Below are 16,556 nucleotides of genomic sequence, written 5' to 3' on the forward strand. Positions count from 1 at the left end.
GACAGGGATCAATTCAGAGCAGGAGATAACTACCAGGAGCGCGTTCCTGATGGGGGAGGGGGGGAATGGTGGAGCAGCTATCAGAACACACAGCTCCTTCCAGCAAAGTTCCCTATTGCATCTCAAATTACCTAACACAGAAGCTCACTATGAGGTGGGGCAGAAGTCTGCAGGCACAACAATGCTAAACACCAGTACAGCACCAAGTAGTGAGCTCACATCTCAATGCCAAAGCACAGAGACTGACACAGACAACAATGGGGGGTTTCAAGGGGGACTCACGCTGGCCATGGATATTCAAAGCCTTGCTGCCCATATTAGGAACATCCCAACTAAACAGGACATGGAGCAGTATGTGGAAAGATTAGAGAAATCCTATAAAGCTGAATTGACAGTGTTGAAAGATGAGGTCCAGCACTTGGATGCAAGAGTAACAGCAGTCGAGGCAACCACAACCACATTGTCTGCCCAAATCACAACACAAAAAGAGGACATGTCCGATCACTCTTTTCAACTTCACTACCTGGCAGATATGATAGATGATGCTGAGAACAGAGGAAGAAGAAACAATATAAGAATTAGAGGGCTCCCAGAATCTGTGTCCCCAGGCGAGCTGCATACAACGCTTCAAGAAATATTTAACCCCTTGCTCGGCTCCCCCAGAGATTCCCATCTGGAACTGGATAGAGCCCATAGAGCCTTGGGCCCTAAACCTGTGGACTCAAACTACCCACGGGATGTAATCTGCAGGGTCCACAGATACCAAGTGAAAGACTCAATAATGACACAAGCCCGGGCGACGGGAGATATTTGCTTCCAGGGATCCCGCTTGCAGATTCTCCCGGATTTGTCGAGATGGACCCTACAGAAAAGAAAAGCCTTGAGGCCCTTACTAGATATCCTGAGAGAGCGTAACATACCCTACACATGGGGCTTCCCCTTCCGTCTGAGAGTACATCGAGAGGGCCGGATGCACATGCTTACTCATCTCAGAGGCCTCCAGGACTTTACGGCAGCGTCGAATCTTCCGCAGGTCCAGATAACGGAGTGGCCGGAGCTACCATCAGGACTACAGGAGAATGGTCCAAATCGCCCGCAACTTCAACGGCGCAGAGAACCAAGGAGAAGACCGAGACGGGAGGAAATGGAGCAGTAATGACCAAGGTTCTGAGTGGTTGGACTTTAATACAGTTATAATGTAAAAATGTCCTGCTGATATTCGGGCTACGGGGGCCGGTCACGTGCGTCCTGAGTCAACTTATATTTGAATACCTGCTAAGGTTTGGAGGTAGTTACCTTGGAGAACGGACACACGGTGACCGGTCACCCTAGATCAATACTCGAGAATAACACGGGGGAGCGAAAGGGCAAGTGGGGCTGGGTCACCGTCTCCTCCTAACGGAAGATGTATATAAGTATATCTACCGAAATGAGGCCCACACAGAAAGCATAACAGAAAGAACCCAGTACCGTTACACAGCATTGGCACATTTATAGGGCATTTGCTCAAACGTTTGCAACAATATACCGTTAAGTTTGCATGTCTTGAAAATTCTTGGCTCGGGGGGAGGCTCTCCCCTTGGAAAGCACAACCCCCATAGAGGGTACCAATCCTCACGTTGCGAGGATTAGTTAAATATTGTTACCCTTTTCTCTGGTTGTCGAGGGTAAGAGGGGGGAGAACTTAAAGTTATCTAATTTTGTTTTTTCCCCCTTCCCTCCTCACACACCCTTGGAGGAGAGTTAGGGAGATAAAGGTCAGCTTGAGGTACTGAACCCTTGACTTCTTCGTCTTTCTCTTTTTCCTTTTTCATTCTTCTTCCTCCTAAAGGAATTTTAGCTTCCTCTCCACTTACACCTCTATACTTCTTTCACCCCCCCCCCCCCCTTCGTCAAACCCCCTACTGCCCGAAGTGTTCTTTCCCTTAGGAGGTAGCGCTGCACTGGGACAGAATGCCGGGGCTCAAAATAAGCTCACTAAATGTTAGGGGATTCAATTCAACGTGCCCCAAAAGAGGTCACATATCCTATACGAGATGCACAAACAAAGAACCCAGATTCTTATTCAGGAAATGCACTTTAAAACGGACCATATACCAAATCTACACAATAGATACTTTACACATTGGTACCACAGCACGAACAATGAATCAAGATCTAAAGGGGTCTCAATCGCAATACACAAAAACCTGGTTCACACGATTTTGGACTCCAAGACAGATGAGGCAGGCAGATACGCACTGCTAAAAATCAAAATAGGCTCTGTGGTTTATACAATTGCAGGTTGGTACGGACCAAATATTAACCAAACTAATGCATGCCGCTCTTTTTTAAAGGTTCTATCAGAATTCGCTGAGGGGGAGGTGCTGCTAGGAGGCGACTTTAACTTTGCTTTAAATCCCACAATGGACGTGTCAACGGGGAGGAGCGCCATACCTCTGAGACGACTGAATGCCCTGAAACGTGAGTTAGCCAATCTCCACTTGGTTGATGCTTGGAGAATTATGCACCAGACTTACAGTCGCATCGATTTTATCCTGGTCAGCCAGAGAGTTCTTTCGTGGCACCCGATTGCTACCATAGGGAATGTGGTCTGGTCTGATCATGCCCTAGTATTCTTGGAAATTTCTCCGCCGGATTATCCAAACCGAGCATGGACGTGGAGGCTTAATGACTCCTTATTGAGAGATGAACAATGTGTAACAGACTTGAGGGAGCACCAGCGATCATAATATGGTAAGCTTCGACATAATATTCAATAGAACATTTCAAAGGGGGAATGCTAAAACCTGGAATTTTAGGAAAGCTGATTTCAACAAATTAAGGGAAGAGCTTAAATGTGTAGATTGGGACAGAGTCATGGTAACTGGGGATACCGAACATAAATGGGGTAAGTTTAAGGATATACTACTAAAGTCCTGTAAAAAACTTATACCCTCTGGTAATAAAATGTCCAGGAATAAAAAGAAACCACTATGGATAAATAAGACTGTACAAAGTATAATAAAACAAAAACAAAGGGCGTTTAAAATCTTAAAGGCTGAGAATACAGAAATAGCATTGCAGGAGTATAAAGATATCAATAGGCAATGCAAAAAAGAAATCAAACAAGCAAAACTAGCTACTGAAACAAAAATCGCCAATGATATTAAAATAAATCCCAAAATCTTTTATAAATACATTAATGCCAAAAGGAAAACAAAGGATAGTATCGGACCCTTAACATATAATAACAAGTTAGTTATAGAGGACAAACAAAAGACTGAGATATTAAATAGGCATTTCTCATCTGTATTCACCAAGGAACTGACTGTACCAGGGATCATTCAACAAGTGAAAAATCAAAGTCCACCACCCGATATAATTAATTTAACACAAGATGAAGTACGCCTACGTCTGAGTAAATTAAACATTGACAAATCCCCAGGGCCAGATGGCATTCATCCACGAATATTGAGGGAATTGAGCTCCGTAATCGACAGACCGCTGTATCTCATCTTTTTAGACTCACTTGTAACAGGGTTGGTTCCTCAGGATTGGAGGATTGCTGATGTGGTACCGATATTTAAGAAAGGTAAGAGGGTAGATCCAGGCAACTACCGTCCAGTAAGCCTGACATCAGTAGTATGCAAAGTTTTTGAGGGCATTTTAAGGGATGACATGCAAAAATATATTGCAGAAAATAATATGATAACTGACAAACAGCATGGATTCATGAAAGATAAGTCGTGTCTAACCAACCTGTTGGGGTTCTATGAGGGGGTAAGTGCAAACCTGGATATTGGTAATGCAGCTGATGTGATTTATTTGGACTTTGCAAAGGCATTTGATACTGTACCACATAATAGCCTTATACTAAAGCTCCAGAAGCAAGGACTAGGGGACACAATATGCAACTGGGTAAGGAATTGGCTAAAAGATAGGAAACAAAGAGTAGTCATAAATGCTACATTCTCTAAATGGGCTATAGTCAGCAGTGGGGTGCCGCAGGGATCTGTGCTAGGACCAATTCTTTTTACTCTCTTTATTAATGACCTTGTGGATGGGATTGATAGTACAGTGTCAGTCTTTGCCGATGACACCAAACTATGTAGGATATTAAAAACTGACCTGGATAGTACAATATTACAAAAAGATCTGGATAAGATGTCAGAATGGGCAGATACTTGGCAAATGAGATTTAATGTTGATAAATGTAAGGTAATGCACCTAGGACGGAGTAATCCTATAGCTGCGTATACATTAAATGGAAGTAAACTCGGGACTACAGAACAGGAGAAGGACTTGGGTATTCTCATTACAAATAAGCTGAGCAGCAGCACTCAATGTCAAGCAGCAGCTGCTAAAGCAAACAAGATTTTAGGGTGTATAAAGAGAGATTAGATCCCGTGATCCCAACGTATTGTTACCCCTCTATAAATCACTTGTAAGGCCACATCTGGAATACGGGATCCAGTTTTGGGCTCCACATTTTAAAAAGGACATTCAGAAGTTAGAGTCAGTTCAAAGGCGGGCAACTAGACTATTACAAGGAATGGAAGGCCTCCCATATGATGGCAGATTGAAAAAGTTAGATATGTTTAGCTTAGAAAAAAGACGTCTCAGAGGAGATCTCATTTATATGTATAAATACATGTGTGGTCAATATAAAGGACTGGCACATAACTTATTTCTTCTGAAAACAATACTAAGGACCAGGGGGCACTCACTGCGAGTGGAAGAAAAGCGATTCCGACACCTAAATAGGAAAGGGTTCTTTACAGTTAGAGCGGTCAGACTGTGGAATGCCCTACCACAAGAGGTAGTAATGGCAGATACTATAACAGCTTTTAAAAAAGGGCTGGATGATTTCCTCAGTACACAAAACATTGTTGGTTATAAATGACTTAGTGACTAAATGTAGAACTGGTGGAGGAAGGTTGAACTAGATGGACCTAGGTCTTTTTTCAACCTAAGTAACTATATATGTAACTATGTAACTATGATTCGAGTAGTTGTCATCTAATCACTCACATGCGATTTGCAATGTGTGGTCATCTGATGAATGATGTCTCCTCCTGTTTCTCTGAAATTGAAAATTATAACAATGAGAGAAGCAGGAGGAGACGTCATTCTACAGCAGACACAGAGTCTGCAAATCACTGGTGAGCGATCACACGACCCCTCAAATTGTCAAATGAAATTCTGACAGCGTATATTACACAGCGCCTCATTCTAAAGATACATGTGCGCCCCATTGGTGAGATCAGCATGTACCATCCATGATGTAATATCCAGGGGTACAGCATAAATGGTTGAAATCAGAAGACCCCTATAAGAACGAGGTCAGACATGGGGACATTAATGTGGATTTGAGATGCAGATTCAACAGCACAAATCTGGAGGAGTTTATTGTACATTTGAAGAGATCACGTTTCTTAGGATATAAAAAAAAAATGGCTCTGGTCCTCGTTTGTTTCCTGGGATACTGGGTAAAAAAATTAGTGGGGGAGGGGCACCAAAGGACAGTTTTGCACAGGGCACTGTTCAAGCTAAGGCCGACCATGCATGCAAGCATCTTTCGTCTGCCTGTTACCACTAGTGCCAGTTAGTCACGGATCGCACCAGTCTCTGCCTCTTCTATCCTTGCTTCTGGTCTACGTCCTGTGACACCAGCTGCTGAGGTATCGGGATCCCCCGGGGCTGCCTCCAGGTAGACACTTACAAGCGTTTGTACCTGCTGACACCTCCAGTGGTAGTAGTGAAGATTCGGTGGCTGCCCAGGTCCGCCTTTCCATGTCAGTGTGCAAAACAAGAATGCCGCGGAGACACCATCACATGTTTCTCAACGCTGGCTGGAAACTAGCCAAGTCTTTCACCGGGAAGGAACAACCACGGGAAGGGCAGTCTCCAGTCAAGGAAACCGCCTATACCAACACATGGTATCCATCCACAGACAGCTGTTTCGGAGTATTTGCCCCTCATCAGTGTGGAGTAGGAAACTGGCTAGTGGGAGCAATGCCTAGTAGAAGACTACATAGGTAAGGATGGTTGACCTCGGGGAGATCAACATCCAACACTGCGGAGACACCATCACGTGTTTCTCAACGCAATGACACTAGAACAAGGCCCCCTGGGAAAATATGCAAAACAAGAATGCCACGGAGACACCATCACATGTTTCTCATGTTTCTCCATGTCAGTGAACGGTACCTGTGGACCCATTTCCATATCGTCCGGTAAACCGGGTGTGACACAAACTCCTTGCAGATATTGTCCTTGGTGAAATTTAATCCCAGGACCCAAGTACCACAAGGCCACCATGGTGCCTACATTAGTCATTGTCTTAATACTAAACCATATGAGAAATAACATCACCTTATAATGAAGGGTTCCAAAAATTTGTTGTAGATTATAACAAGAATCCTTCACTTGTTATCATGTATTAATGGGAAAAGTGACTGTTATAGCGTGTATTAGTCTATTCCAGAACACTATTTTAGTTTTTCTTTACCAATGTTCATTTATCAGTTTCATAAGCATTGGATCCCCGTAACCACTACAGACTTGTACGCAACTTGTCTCCTTTTGTTTTTAAAGGAGCCTGATATGCTATTTTTATTTCTATCTTTTGTATTGCTGCAGCAGCAGACTTTTCAAAGAAGTAATCAGAATAGAGTATTAGCACAGGCAGATTTCTTTTAATCTGTTGCCATGAGTAGTCTATAAGAAGTAGTATTGGTAGAGAAACAGAAAGGCAAGAACAGCATCTTCAGAATGCCAAGGCTAATATTGCTTAAGAGTCTCATGGGAAGAAGAAAGGTGTAATCATCATATTCATTCTACTAGTTAGACTCTATTCACATGTCCGTTTGTCTCTTCCGTATAGAACAGATAAATCAAATTAGCTTCCCGTGCATTCCTGCTTCAAACGGAAGAAGAGGGGTGCATTGTTTTATGAGATCCAGTCTTTTTCCACTTGTATTTGGAATGAAAAATAAAAGTTAGAATGCGGAACTTTTTCTTCTGTTAAAAAAAAACAAACAAACAAAAACCAGATGGACCCCGTAGAAATCTATCGGGTCCCTCATGGTCGCTTTGAAGCAGGGATCCACAGGATGATGATTTTGCTTTTTCATTCCGTTTGTCTGCTCTAAATGGAATTGCTAAATGGACATGTCTCAGTCCAGCGCCTCCTCTCTTTTTGCATTTGCTGTCCTCTTTCCCTGCTTCCTGTGAATGATGCATCCCACGTCATCCACACAGAGTCTTCCATTGTGCTCATGCACATGCGCACTTCTCATCTGCCCTGCTGAGGGCACAGCAAAGTATTGTAATGCGCATGCGCGGGCATTCTGTGAGCTTTCCCTGGGCCTGCGCATTAGAATACTTTGCTTTGCCAGCAGCAGGTCAGAGGGAATTGTGCGTGCGCAGGAGCGCAATGGCAGACTCTGTGTAAATGACATAGGACGCGTCATCCATACGGAGCAAGAAGGAAGACTGTGATCGTAAAAAGATAGGAAGTGACCAGTGTCTGACTGGCTACCAGAGGAACCTCCAGTAATACCAGTCCTGGCTGTGGTTACCTGAATTGAACTCCGGAGCTGTCACCTGAGCTCTGGAGTTCAGCCCGGCCTGTCCGCAGCTGTGACATGAACTGAACCGCAATCGCCAGGGAATCAGTCGGTGCTTGCAGTTCAGTCCTGCAAACCCCGAGTTCAGTCCAGGCTGCACTCCGGAGCTCAGGTGAGAGCTCCGGAGTTCAATCCAGATAACCGCAGCCAGGCCTGGTATTACTGGAGGTTTCTCCAGTAGCCAGTCCGATTCTGGAGGTGACAGACCAAGACCAGCGACGCCCATCGGACTGCACTGCTCCACAGGTGAGTATAATAAAATCTGGTTTTTACATTATATAGACCGATCTGGGCACTTATATACAGAATTCTAGAAAGCTGTATATAAGGGCTCACTGGTGGTGGCCACAGCTTATAGGGGAAAACCTGGTGACAGGTTCCCTTTAAGATAAAAAACTAAGGAAATAAAAAAAAAAAAAAACAGTGCTAGTACAGAAAATTATTATTATTATTATTATTATTATTTTTATATAGTGCACTAAGAGAAGCACTGTTTTTGTGCAAATAAGTAGGCCCTGTAATAAGGACAAATACGGCAGCAGTGGATCAACTTTGGGATATAGATAGGATGAGAAGTTTATAGAGGTTGGGAATAGATGGGGACTGTGCTGGAAATATGAAAAGTCAAATGTGGCTAGAACAAGTTGGGCCAGATGGAAAAGGCAAGAAAAGTGAACAATTCTATTAGATAGAACATCAGCTGTAACTCACCATCTTTAACAGGACTGGTATCTACCACTACATGTCACCATATGACATTAATATATCTTTGTATATTGATTTATCTTCTTCACCAGCATAGTCATCTGCTAAGGTTCCCCTATATCTGTGAACTAGGCAGTAAACATAGTTACCGTGTTAGGGCCCCCTGTGCTATAACCCTAGCTATACCTCTGGCTTTAATGAAAGGTAATTCCAATTGCGGAAAATAAAAATCCATTAACACAGAATTACCCAACCGGAGCAGACATATCATATAGGCAACCTATGCCGCTCCACAGAGACAGAGTACATAAAGGCACTGCAACCCCAAAAGCAGCTACCAGCATTCTTGTATCTGTCAGCTTACATGAATATTTTGAATTACAATGAATTGATTGTTAGTGAAATGGAAGGGGAACCAGTCGAAGAACAATGTATATAGCACAAGGCAGTATCTACAGAGCAGCTACTACAAAGTGCAAGCAACTATGCCCCTAAAATACAATATGTCACGCTCCCGATCCGACCACACCGCTCACCACCCGTCGCTCCAACCCCTGGGGTCCCCGCTCCCTGCCGAACCTGCTCTCCTGCTACCCCATCCAGACCTTTTCCCCGTTGGCTCCGGCTCCGCACCGCTCACTCACTGCAGCCACCTGAGCTCCAGCATCCTGCCTCTCCTCCTGTGGTCTCGGCTCTGACTTCCGGGTTGCGGTCCTCACACATGCACACTAGGGGGCGAGCGCGTGCGTTCATCTAGACGTAAAGGGCCAGCACAGCTGTCCGGAATATCACTAATAAGTAACCTTGAGTATGTGATGCACTGGCAAAACCAGGTAGTCACAGAGGTTGTACAAATCTCTCAGGTACAAGACTCCATCCTCCTTGGCATTACAACACAAAACCCACACCCAGGTGCATAACACCAGCCAGTAAAGCCTAGTCACCCCCCCATGACAATAGGGACACACCAGTGGGCGGGACCAGGCGGATGGGAGCGCCCACCTAGGGGTCATGAGGTGTCAGGGGCAGGAACACAACAGTTGAGGCTGGGAGAGAGTTGAGTTCTGACAGTTGAAGTGGAGGAGTGTGAAGTGACAGCGGAGTCAGGGGTTGGGGTCCCTGGACTACCAGACTAGGTGGCAGACGACAAGCAGGACAACAGGCAACAGAGATCCGGTCGCGGGAGACCTTAAGTGGACCGGGGCAGGGTTGTAGCCCGCCAGTGCCGACAGCGGGAATCCGGTCCGGAGGCCGTGCACAGTCGGGGTGCCTGGACCCTAGGGCGCGGAAGGTTTCAAGCCCCTTGTCAATTGACCAGTCGGGGACAAGGTTTCAGGCCTTGTTCCACAGTAAGCCCAGAGAGCGAAATGGAAGCCCAACGCGGGGGATAGGGTGTCCGCCAGAACCCACAGAGATCCCAAGGGTAAGATTTCGCGGACCACAGCTCCCAACATACAAAGTACCGGGAGTGGACTTCCCAGTTTCAAGCGGAGTTGTCCCATTGAAGACACAAAAACTGAATGCAGGAGGCAGGAACCCCTGTTTGCTACACCAGGGTGTGGGACCCGAATACACCCGCCAGAGGCAACCGGTCACTGGCAATTTGGTTTACCACTGGACTATGTGTGCAATTCTTTGGAACTGTGAGTACACAAGCCATCCCCGGTCCAAACCTGCATGATACCACAGCCATCACTCCCGTACACCTGGGTCCCGGGACAACACCTCCCCTACTCATGGAGGGGATACCATCCTGCTGCCCCCACTCCATCAGCCCCAGGTGTCCCATATCCAGGCAGCGGCGGTGCTACCAACTCTCACTGCAACCCACGGGTGGCGTCACTGATAAACTATTCCCCTGTAAATACCTGTGACGCCCTGGCCTATCAGGTCATCACAAGGGTACTGTGCAGCCTGCCCTTATGCATGGTGCCTGCTCCTCCTTGGTTACGGGTTCTGTCCCTTTGGTGTTGCTAAGAACAGGTATACACAAATCCTGAGGTACACTCTGCACCACACCCACCAGACACCTATTGGGCAGCCTGAGGGGAATAGGGCCGCCCAAATGGAGGGATGGTAGAAAGAGGGCCAGAAGTGTTAGTAGTCGGAGAGTAATCAAGCAGCAGTGACAGTGAAAGGTCACGCTGCGGAGCTGGGCTCCTGTACCCGTCCCAGGTGCCGGATGTTGGCCTGGCCTGGAAGAAGCTGGAACCCCGGTCGCCGGGGGTAGTGGCAAGGAGCACGGTACTGCTACGGAGGGAAGCTTTGCGGCCTTGTGCTACAACAAGGCAGGGGCCAGGGCACGACTGGGTACGCGGACCCTAGGCTGGGAAGTAGCTTCACGCAGCCCAGTAATTTACCTGACGAGGACGGAGTCTTCACGAGCCGTTCTCCACCCGCCCCAAAATCGGGGTACTAGCGCACCAAAAGGGATAGGACTTCCCAAAATTGTCCAGAAAATCCCAAGCGTGAACCCTGAGAGCAAGCTCACTCCGTTAGCCACTTGGGTGAGCGGGACCCGAGTAGTTTCAGGCAAAAGGGATCCACAAAGAGTAAACACAGTGCCAAGGAACAAGGCTTCAGACCAACCAGCAATTCCAAAAGGGCATAGACCCAGCGTGCTCCAACACCATCTGCAGGGCATTCGGGACTTTGGTTTACCCATTGTCGGTGTCCAAAAGTTTGGACACACCTTCTCATTCAAAGAGTTTTCTTTATTTTCATGGCTCTAAAAATTGTAGATTCACATTGAAGGCATCAAAACTATGAATTAAAACATGTGGAATGAAATACTTAAAGTGTGAAACAACTGAAAATATGTCTTATATTCTAGGTTCTTCAAAGTAGCCACCTTTTGCTTTGATTACTGCTTTGCACACTCTTGGCATTCTCTTGATGAGCTTCAAGAGGTAGTCACTGGAAATGGTCTTCAAACAGTCTTGAAGGAGTTCCCAGAGATATTTAGAACTTGTTGGTCCCTTTGCCTTCACTCTGCGGTCCAGCCCACTCCAAACCATCTCGATTGGGTTCAGGTCTGGTGACTGTGGAGACCAGGTCATCTGGCATAGCACCCCATCACTCTCCTTCTTAGTCAAATAGCCCTTACACAGCCTGGAGGTGTGTTTGGGGTCATTGTCCTGTTGAAAAATAAATGATGGTCCAACTAAACGCAAACCGAATGGAATAGCACACCGCTGCAAGATGCTGTGGTAGCCATGCTGGTTCTGTATGCCTTCAATTTTGAATAAATCCCCAACAGTGTCACCAGCAAAGCACCCCCACATCATCACACCTCCTCCTCCATGCTTCACGGTGGGAACCAGGCATGTAGAGTCCATCCGTTCACCCTTTTCTACCAAGACACGGTGGTTGGATGCAAAGATCTCAAATTTGGACTCATCAGACCAAAGCACAGATTTCCACTGGTCTAATGTCCATTCCTTGTGTTCTTTAGCCCAAACAAGTCTCTTCTGCTTGTTGGCTGTCCTTAGCAGTGGTTTCCTAGCAGCTGTTTTACCATGAAGGCCTGCTGCACAAAGTCTCCTCTTAACAGTTGTTCTAGAGATGAGAAGGTGTGTCCAACTTGTGGTCTGTATTGTATATCTAGCAATCACTCTATCCATCCCTCTACCTGTCTATCTATTTATCCCTCTATCCATCCATCTATCCCTCTATTTATCCATCTATCTATCCCTCTATTTATCTAGCTGCTTCTGTTTTTTTTGCTGTTCGCAAAAAAAATGGAAGGCACACGAATGACACACGGACCGTAAATGGAATGAACGGATACGGATATCACATTGATTCATCCGTGGAAAAACAGTTGTGTGAATGTAGCCTATCATTTTGCTACCTAAAAGATAATGGACTATATGAATTCCGAACTGAAAAAATTAAATTCTCCAGACATATATTTCATATCCAGTATATGTTGCTTGCTTTTATTGTATTTTTTTTTATTGTGCATCATTCAGAGTTAGAAGGTAAATTCAGTTCCATATATCTCTATGCTAAATGATACAAATGTGGCATTTGCATCACCTCCTTGCTTTTCTGCTTTAGGGAACATAGGGTTAATAATCTGCTAAACCAGTTGTCTTTGTGCTATCAGGTACTGCATGGCAAGATGATTTGTGATTGGTGGTAATCAGCTGAATGCAGGATGCTGCAAAAGTTATTTTCTCCCAGACAACATTACAAAAAATGAGTCTTCAAGAAATTGCTTCTTAAATATACACTGGCTAGGAAAAATAAGGTGTTGAGAGCAAAGAAGATGCAGCAAGGCAGACCTAGGAAAGGCAGACGGATAATAGAGGCATCAAGTTAAAGGACAGAATATTGTGAGGTAGAGGGTCAGGTAATGAAGCTAAAATGTAGAAAATTTATTTATAGATAATCACAGAATAAACATATTAAATTGAAAATATATGACACCCAGTATGAATGCGGTAGGGGAACTGTCACATCATGGAATGCATTTTCATTTTAGGATGATTTGCACAAGTTACTGTCTAGATCAGGGGTCTCAGACTCGGCTGGGTGTATGGGCTGCACAGAGGAAAAAAATAATTTGGGGGGGCCACATTCTTTGCAAGACAAAGTGACATTTTATTGGTACCATATATAATATATATTTATTTTTTTTACACACCTTTGGATCACTGATTTTGAACATTTTCACTTGTTTATTATAGCAAACGTGTACATTCTTTGTTTAAATATAAAATTATTTTTTTTTTTTTTTACATTTTATCCCTTTTTTGTAACTAATAGTCTTACAATTAGCACTATATAGAAATTTTGACCAACATCTTTTAGTAATGTTCCCCATCTTGTAACGTGCCCATCCTTGTCCCCTTGTAGTATTGTGCCCCATCCCAGTCCCCATCCTACAGTAATGTGCTCATCCTTGTCCCCATCCTAAAGTAATGTTTACTTTGTAAATGTAATGTTGACTTTGTCATCCTTAAATCCTTAAACCCCTTTTTAACCAGTTTAGCAGTATGCTTCAGGTCATTGTCCACCTGAGCTTTAAGTTCCTGGCTGATGTCTTGAGATGTTGCTTTGGTATTGCCACATAATCTTCTTACTTCATGATGCCATCTATTTGTGAAGTGCACCTTTCCCTCCTGCAGCAAAACAACCCCACAACATGATGCTGCCACCCGTCTCTCACAGTTAAGATGATGTTCTTAAGCTTCAAAGCGTCTTCCTTTTTCCTCCAAACGTAACAATGGTCATTACGGCCAAACAATTCCATTTTAGTTTTGTCAGACCACAAGATAGGTCTCCAAAAATTAAGGTATTTGTTCCTATGTGCATTTACAAACATTAATCTGGCTTTTTTATGTTTCTTTTGGAGTAATGGCTTCTTCCTGGTAGAGTGGCCTTTCAGCCCATTTTGATACAGAACTCGTTTTATTGTGGATAATGGCACAACTTACCAGCTTCCTCAAGTATGATCACAAGATCTTTTGCTTTTGTTCTTGAGTTGATATGCACATGTCTGACCACAGCAAATTCATCTCTACTACACAGAACCTGTCACCCTCCTGAGTGATATGATGGCTGGACATTCCCATCTTGTTTTTACGTGCATATAATTATTTGTACAGATGAACAAGGCACCTTCGGGTATCTGAAAACTGCACTCAAGGATGAACCAGACTTGTGTAAGTCTACAATTCTCTTCCTGAGATCTTGGCTGATTTCTATTGACTTTCCCATGATGCTACACAAAGAAGCAGTGTGTTTCAGGTGTGCATTAAAATACATCCACAGGTGTGTCTCTAATTAACTCAGATGTTGCCAATAAACCTATCAGAAGCTTCCAAAGACATGACCTCATCATATTGACTGTCCCATATTGTTTAATGGCATAGTACTCTTAATGTATTTAAACTTTTGACTTTGCAGAAAGAAATAAAAATGCCTTAAAGCATTCTTTGTCTCTCATTATTCTGGCATTTGACAAATGTAAATAATTCTGGTAATTCTAATTGAACTAAAATTGGAAAGGTTTAGGCTATGTTCACACACTGCGTTTTTTACCTGCGTTTTTGGTCCATTTTTGCTGCAGAAATTTCTTGAGAAATTCTTGTAACCTTTCTGCAGACATTCCCCAGCAAAACCTATGGCAAAAAAAATTTGCTGTGCGCACACTGCGTTTTTTTCTTAAGAAAATTCTTTCAGTAGATTTTCTTAAGAAAAAGAATGAGCATGTCACTTCTTTTCTGCAGCTAACTGCGTTATTTGCCATGGATAATTGGCACAATAACGCAGGGAGCAACCAGCGGTAAAAACGCACCAAAAACGCACCGAAAACGCACCAAAAATGCGGCAAAAACGCAGGTGCGTTTTTGGTGCGTTTTTTAACGCAGGTGCACTAATCCTTCACTCTTAAGAAATTTCTTAAGAAATTTCTTAAGAAAAATCATTTTTGTGATTTCATGTCAGATAGTGAGAAAAACATGCATAGGTGTCTTTTTAGATATTGTATGTAACCTTCTGATTTCAACTGTATATTCTCTGTTCTCTTAAACCTTGCTACCTAAAAAGATTTTTGAAAATACTGATTGTAAATTGAAATTTAATTCTCTATATTGTATTAAATTAAAATGTGTTTCATATATTTGCTGCTGGCAATTGTTGTATTTTTTTATTTGACTGTATTTAGCGTTAAAGGTAAATGAAATACAATATATATAGTGTCTTGAAAAACGATTCATACTCCGTGAACTTTTCACTTTTTTCATGTTATATCCACAAACCTAAATGTATTTTGGGGGATTTTCTGTGACATACCAACACAAAGTAGCAAGTATTTGTGAAGTGTAAATGAAATGATATATGGTTTTCTAAATATTTTTAAAATATAAATCTGAAAATTGTGACATGCATTTGTATTCAGCCCCCCTGACTCAATACTTCATAGGACCAAATTTCACTCTAATAATCGCTGCATGCCTTTTGGGCTATGTCTCTATCAGCTTTGCACATCTAGAGGCTGAAATTTTTGCCCATTCTTCTTTGCACAATATATCTAGGTCAGTGAGATTGGATAGAGTGTGTCTGTCAACAGCAATTTTCAAGTCTTGCCACTGATTCTCAATGGGATTTAGATCTGGACTTTACCTGGGCCATTCCAGCACATGTATTTGATTTTATCTAAACCATTCTCCTGTAGCACTGGCAGTATGTTTAGGGTCGTTGCCATGCTGGAAGGTGAAGCTACACCCCAGACTCAAGTCTTTTACAGCTTACCCTGTATTTAGTTTCATCTTCCAATCAACTCTGAACAGTTTCCCTGTCCTTGATATAGAAAAGCATCCCCATAGCATGATGCTGCCACCAACATGTTTGACGGTGGGAATGGTGTTTTCAAGATGATGTGTTAGTTTTCTGCCACACATCTGCCACCGTGTATCCCCGAAAATGAGACCTACCCCGAACATAAGCCCTAGCAAGAATTTTCAGCATTTTTGGTGTAAGGCTTAAATATAAGCCTTACCCCAAAAATCAGCCCTAGTCGCGGTTCAATAATGAAATGTCCATGCAGCTAAAAAAGTTAACGAATACTGCAGGACACTTCATTTTAGAAAGCAGACACCCCAAAAAAAAGAGAAAACAGAAGACCCTGCAATCATACTCACTAGATGCCGAACTGGAGGACCTGCAGTGCAACTGTGCCGCCCCCGTGCCTGCAGCCGGGCTGCTGCTCGGATCCAGATCCGCGGTGGCTCGAGGGGTCTCCGGACCCGGGGGTCGCGCGGCCACTCAATGAAGGGGGGCTATATACAGGGGGTTTGGAAAGTTTGTGACGCCACCCACAGTGCGTGGTAATGTGAGGGACCACCGCTGCGGTTGGAGGGAGCGCGGTGATGATGGTGTGGCAGCCTGATGTTTAACCCCTCCGTGGGTTGGGGGTTTGTGTCTCGGGGCCCGTCGGATGGTTGGTGAATGGGTGCCGCTGAGGTAGGAACAGGGGTATTTCAGTGTACTCACTCAGTCCAGGAATAACAACACTGACAGCTTGTAAACCAGAATTCTGAGCACCACTGCAGCTTGTAGGGAGCACTCTTGAGTCTGTGCCCTTGGTGTTGCTGTTAGACTGTGGCCCCGTCCTTGGCACCTCTGTCTCTGTTAGACCCGTGGGTATAAAACTCTTCGGGTCCCGCTCACCGCAAGGCTAACGGAGTGAGCCTGCTCTCAGGGTTCACGCGTAGGATGTCTTTGGAC

This window comes from Anomaloglossus baeobatrachus, chromosome 1 (assembly GCF_048569485.1).
Source record: "Anomaloglossus baeobatrachus isolate aAnoBae1 chromosome 1, aAnoBae1.hap1, whole genome shotgun sequence".
In the NCBI taxonomy this organism is placed as follows: domain Eukaryota; kingdom Metazoa; phylum Chordata; class Amphibia; order Anura; family Aromobatidae; genus Anomaloglossus; species Anomaloglossus baeobatrachus.